Source organism: Microtus ochrogaster, chromosome 18 (genome assembly GCF_000317375.1).
Source record: "Microtus ochrogaster isolate Prairie Vole_2 chromosome 18, MicOch1.0, whole genome shotgun sequence".
Classification (NCBI taxonomy): Eukaryota; Metazoa; Chordata; class Mammalia; order Rodentia; family Cricetidae; genus Microtus; species Microtus ochrogaster.
This window is the reverse complement of record NC_022020.1, coordinates 52,462,241-52,468,335: the sequence shown is the minus strand read 5'-3', so window position 1 is coordinate 52,468,335 and position 6,095 is coordinate 52,462,241. Positions and strand designations below refer to the sequence as shown.

The 6,095-nt window shown below is 46.5% G+C and overlaps 1 protein-coding gene across 2 annotated transcripts in view; it reads left to right on the top strand.

Annotated features, from left to right (window-relative positions):
• The first annotated feature begins 861 nt into the window (after positions 1-861).
• Mppe1 (metallophosphoesterase 1) overlaps positions 862-6,095 on the top strand; it is an 18,533-nt gene continuing 13,299 nt past the window's right edge. For both annotated transcript variants that reach the window (XM_005356218.3, XM_013349526.2), the window contains exons 1-2: positions 862-1,320; positions 2,725-2,808. The gene's annotated coding sequence lies outside the window, so the exon portion shown is untranslated. The remainder of the gene's footprint in view (positions 1,321-2,724; positions 2,809-6,095) is intronic.

The following is a 6,095-nucleotide window of genomic DNA, read 5'->3' as shown; positions in this document are numbered from 1 at the left end:
GCGCACGCCTTTAATCCCAGCATTTGGGAGGCAGAGGCAGGCGGATCTCTGGGAGTTCGAGACCAGCCTGGTCTACAGAGCTAGTTCCAGGATAGGCTCCAAAGCCACAGAGAAACCCTGTCTCGAAAAAACCAAAAAAAAAAAAAAGTATCCTTCCTCTGACCCTGCCCCCCTTTCATTTTCTTGTGGCCTTTAAAATTTTTTAAGAAAATTAAATTTAAAATTAAGAAAAAGCCGTTTCAAGACAGGATGCTATCTATGTAACTCAGGCTGGTGCCAGGACAGGGATCTACTGCCTTAGCCTCCCTGAGAGCTGAGACTCCGGAGTGTTCCACTACGCCCAGACGCGTGACGTCTACTTTTGAATCAAGTCTGTTTATAGTCTTCAGGAGTTTTGCTTTCTGGTTCCGGCTCATGGCTTCCTGGTGTGTTATCTACCCAGCATGCTCTTTCGGCTCCTTTATTTCTTAAGCTCTTTCTTTGCTGGATTTAGTCCCCCTAGTACACCCCTGGATTTCCATGGCATTACATCAGTACGGAAATGCCTTACTTTCGTGATGTTGAAGTTGCTCACCTGAGCAGAGTTGGAAAGACTTACAATCTTTTTTAGTAGATAGAGCCCGTTTCCTATCTGCTTAAGGCACCCCAGGCACTGTGGCTTACTCTACAAACTATACTCAGATTTGCAGAACTCAAATCTTTTTCCAGCCAAAGCGTTTGTTGGCTGGAAACCAGGGCATAGTTTAGCACTTAATGCGCTTCTTGAATCATGGGTTAAAGACCCCGGTGCTGTTTTATAGGCCTAATCTAAGAATTATTTAAAATAGTGGATGTGCGAGTACCCAAAGTTGAATATGCGACGTTTTCTTGTCACTAAAAAGAAATAGGACCCCACAATAAACCTTTGGCCGGCTCATTTACACAGGACGCCTTCCGTAGTATTTTTGCAAAAGCCGTTTGCTGGGCTCCGGAGAAGGCAAAAGGCTCGAGGCAGCCGGCCGGAAGGGCTCTCGTGGCTTCCTGCTTTGATTCCTTAGACAGTGTCACCGCGGGCTGGGACTTTGGCCTCGGGGTGGCAGGCGCCACTGCAGCAGCTGTGCAGCGTGCAGGCAGGCCTCGTGGTCCCAGGCGCGCGGCTGGGTCCCCAACGGGCCCATCCTCCATTTGTACATCACTACCGGCGTCAGGCCGCTCCCTCCAGCCGCCGCCCTGTGCAGTGACTTCCCGGAGGCGCCGCGATCCCCGGCTGGAGGAAGGACGCAGGAGGGCCCCCGGAGGATGGCACCGGAGAGCTGAGGCCGCCGCACCCCGGCACCCCGCGTAGGTTTCCACATTTATCTCCCTTTGCTCTTCCAAGGCTCCAGCTGCGGAGCCTCCTGCAACCTGCGTTCCACAATCTGGGCGCCGGCATTGCAGGGCTCCAGGTTTCCGAGATGACTGACACCTGGGCTCCACTGTCCAGCTCTGGGGCTCCAGTCGGGGTCCCTCAGGGCTGCTACCGAGGTCCCTGGGCGGGTGCCTAGGATCCAGGGTCTTCCCCGGACTTTGCTTCCGAGGCTTTGAGCCCTGCAGAGCGCTGGGGTAAAGAAAGTGGAAGAAGGTGGGTCCTGCGGCCCTGACACATATACTTCAATGTCAACTGCCGTTTTTTATTAAATGTTTGGGATTTCATGGCCCTAGTACTACAGCAAGTTAAATCTCTGATAAAACAGCTTTCTGCATTATTTATTCACTGAGAGAGTTGTTGACTTGTAGGACTATTTCAACTATCCCTCAGCTTGAAAAAAAAGATCACTTAAGATGCAAATATTCACAAGAAAATAGCGATTGCTGAGATTGTGTTAATATATTTAAGATTATAAACAAGGAGGAGAGGTGCATTTAAGTATTACTTTTCGTGCTGCTTTGGAGAAGGGTTTAAATATTTAATGATAGCTTTGAAATTAAGAATCAGTCAGGGAAGGAAAATATCTTACTTTCAGTTGTAGATTGTGGCAATTCATTTGTGTTGGGTAGCATAGAACAATGTCTATTTGTTTTACATAAACATTTTTATACCGTATTTACAAAAATTTGTGTGATTTTTTTTTTTCAACTGGGCACAAACCTAGACGTATTTGGGAGGAGGAAATCCCAACGGAGGAATTGCCACAGACACCATTCCAATCCTCCACCCCCCCCCTCCACCTTCCCCACCTCTTCCCTCCCACCCTGGGCAGATAGGACTGCAGGCAAGTCTGTGGGGGCATTTTCTTTGTTAATGATTGCTGAGGGAGGGCCCAGACCACTGAGGCACCCCTGGGCACCTAGTAGAAAAAAAGCAAAGCAATAGAAAGTGGGTGTTGCTCCGTGGTCTCTGCTTCAGTTGCTTCTAGGTTGCCTTGAGTTCTTGCCTTGTTTTCCCTCAATGGACAATAACTTGGGGTATGTAAACCAAATAAGCCCTCACCCCCCAAAGTTGCTTATGGTTATGGTGTTTATATAGAAACCAAAGCAAGACAACTTGATTATGATGTGGGGAATCAAAAGTACTCCCCACTGAGCCACATTCCTAGCCCTAGAAAGAATAGGTCTTGAATACCATAATGCCAGTCATTAAAAAAAAACAAAACAAAAAAAAAAAAACCCCATCTTTCTTTTTACTTTCACAGTCGGGTTTCTTGTTGATAGTTCGCTAAATAAAATCTAATTCAGCATCAAAACACATTTTCTGTTTTATTGCAGTTGACTGTAGTCTGGTTTTGGGATGCAGATGCCAGCTTGGAACCTTGGTACCCAACTCAACCTAGGAGCAGCGTTCTTTAAATGGTGAGGTGGCTCTGTGGGCAAGCTGGGCAAGCAGGGATCACAAGGGTCTCTCTCTCTCTCTCTCTCTCTCTCTCTCTTTAGATTTAAATCAGACCTTTTTAGTTAGGAAGATGGCTTCTCACATGCTTGGATCAACTGAGTAGAGTAACCAAGAACTTACCTCAGTTTCCCACTTTTCCTTCTGAAAATGTCTCCCAAAGAGCCTCAAGGGAGGACTGTCATTATTTCCTCCTGGGGGTGAGCGAGCCTGGATTTTCCTCTGTAGAGTCACACATGGGATGGCTGAAAAATCGCTCTGTGTACCTACCTACTTAACAACCTTTAAACCTTTGCGTCAAAACCCCACAGGAGTAACTTCTAACTCTCCATGGCTGTAGTTTTGTCATTACGTCCTTAGTGTCAGGTGGTGAGGGAGGATATATATATATTCTTCACACACACACATATGCAGGCACACACGCATGCACACACACCCTTGCACACCTAGGTTGAGTTCCTGCCTGGTGCATACTAGACACACATTCAATATTGAAGAAACCCCAAGGTCTTTACAAATTATTTTGAGTCAGAGTTTGACCAAGTTGCTCAGGCTTACCTTGACTTTGTGGTTACCTAGCCTCCTGAGTAGTGCTGGGATTATGGGTACCACCGTTTTCCAGCTGTTGTACTGTTTTGAGAGGCATGGTGGCCTTGGCGATGCTGTTTCTAGGGAGAGAATGAAGCCCTTTCCCTTCGCATCCCCTCTTTGTGACTGTCCTCATTTTAGAGAAAGCAGGGACATATTTTGCCTGTAATATTGTAGACAACATTGGGAATAGGAACGCAGGACATTTTGGGTAGGGGAAGAAAAGGAATTTAGTGTCTGAAGTCATCCAAGTGTACGTTCTTCACTCTGAATCCCCAGCTGACGTCACCAGACAGTCTAGGCTGGCCTTGGAATAATCCTTCTGTCTCAGCCTCCGTAGTGCTAAAACTACAGCACGTGCCACCAACCCTAGCTCTCCCTGCCCCACTTCAGATGACCACATATTGGAGAGCTGAATTTTACGTGGTGCTGATTTTTCTCATGAGAATATGGAGCAGCTCTAGTATGCGCTGGTCCTTTTATGTCTTCTTTCTCTCTGTCCCTTTTCCCTTGGCCTCAAGCCTCCTCTCATTGGATGGGTCTGAGTTGTATATATATGCACGGACACACACACATGTGTGTGTGTGTATATATGTGTGTGTGTGTGTGTGTGTGTGTGAAACACGCATATTTTCCTCTGTTGAAAGAAAGTTGACATTTGAAGGCAGGAGCAGGGAGAGTTTTCTCCTTTGCTGTGTTGTACGTCCCTCTTTATTGATGTCTTACATGTTAGTTCTTGCAGCAGAGTGGGTGGGACCTGCCGAGTGGGCTCACAGGATTGGCTGAGCTCTGTCTGAGCCTTTGCTCTGATTTTGGTGCAGGCGAACTGGAGGTCTGCCTCTTTGTGTCTGATGCTTGCCCTCCAGCCTTGCTTGGCCACACCCATCGCTCCTTCGTTAAAACTGCTTAGACAGGGTTCTCTGGTGAAAGGAAGTGTGTGCAGGAGAGCAGTGATCAAGTTCCCGTTCTGGAATTTCATCCTGGTGGGAAACGTGAGATCTTTTTGATGAGGGTCAGCCAGGTGAGACTCCACGGCAAGGCCACATGGGTGTTGTCACATCAGCATCCTTGGTGTTGATATGACACAGGCCAGAGGGATGTCCAGATGGAGCCTGCTGCTTTCTCTTGGTGGGCATTGACTTAGCACCGGCATTACAGGGAGGAGAGAGGACCAGAGTGGTTGCTCATTCTGTTGTCTAGGCCAGCCCTGGTTTATGTTGTTAGTTGAAGTGCCTAGGGAAAAAAAGTCATCCCTACATTAAGCAATATATAGATCTGACTAATAATTGTGGAGGGTTGGAATATAGCAGGTCCCCTGTGACTCTTTGGAGTATATGGTGGTTTGAATGAAAATGCCACACCCTATACACATTTGAATGCTTAGTCCCCAGTTAGTAGAACTATTTGAGAAGGATCAGGAATGGTGGCCTGGTTAGAGTAGTTGTGGCCTTGTTGGAGGAGGTGTGTCACTGGAGGTGGGATTTGAGGTTTCAAAAACACAGGCCAGGTCTAGTCTCTCTCGGCCTGCTAATCAGGATATGAAACTTCTCAGCTACTGCTCCAGCATCGTGTCTGTCTATTTCCTCCGTGATGGTCACGGATTAATCCTCTGAAACTGTAAACAACCACCCACTTAAATGCTTTCCTTTTTTGTAAGAGTTGCCTTGGTCATGGTGTCTCCTCACAGGAATAGAACCGTAGCTAAGAGAACGTGTAAGGACAGGCAGCCTGGTTTCTGCTAACTCCAAAACTGAGACTGTCATCAGATCACATCTGCACCTGATAGCTGATGTGTCCTGGTTTCTTAGCAACCTACCTACCTGATGCTTCCACCAATATATCTCAAAATGTCTTGATTTATAATTTTCTTTGTTATGTTTCTATTTAAAAAACTTTCTATAAGCATTGCCTGCTCTTCCAAAGGTCCTGAGTTCAATTCCCAGCAACCACATGGTGGCTCACAACCATTTGTAGTGGGGTCTGGTGCCCTCTTCTGGGCTGCAGGCATACACACAGAATATTGTATACAAAATAAATAAATATTTTTAAAAAACCCTTTCTATAAAAAAAGAACCCTCCCTATTGGAATGTGATATGTGGAAGTCCTGGTCACAAACATTTGGCTCTAGAATAAGCCACCCCTTAATCCTTTTCATGTGAGAGCTGTGTCCTTTGCATCATCCACATCCTGGCCTAGTTTATATTATTATTTATGCTACTGTTCAACACTTAAAGGTGTCTCTAGTTGTGGGAGAAAGCCCTTGACACTTGTGGTTTGGTAGAGAAAACTGAGTGGTGGAGGGTTATCAGTGAATAAATTAAGGAGCAGGTGGCCACAGCGGCCTGCAACCTGGTGATAACAATGCTGTGAGCTTTCTGGGAAAGGTTCTGGGAGGAGAAGTTGAGTCCACATTTCAGGCAAGGCTGCTCTAGATGTTCTTAATGTGCAGCATGCCTGCTATACTATAACCTCTTTAATCAAGTACTTAATATAAATGTTTAAATGAAAACAGAGGAATGAGGGCCTGGGTGTGGCTTTGTGGTTGGGCCCATGGACAAAAGAGCAGGTGTAAGATTTTGAGTTCACCACCAAAACCTAGACAGAACCTGGCAGAGTAAGGAAGTCCCCAGGGTCACCCATTTTATCTTCCCTTTTTATCCC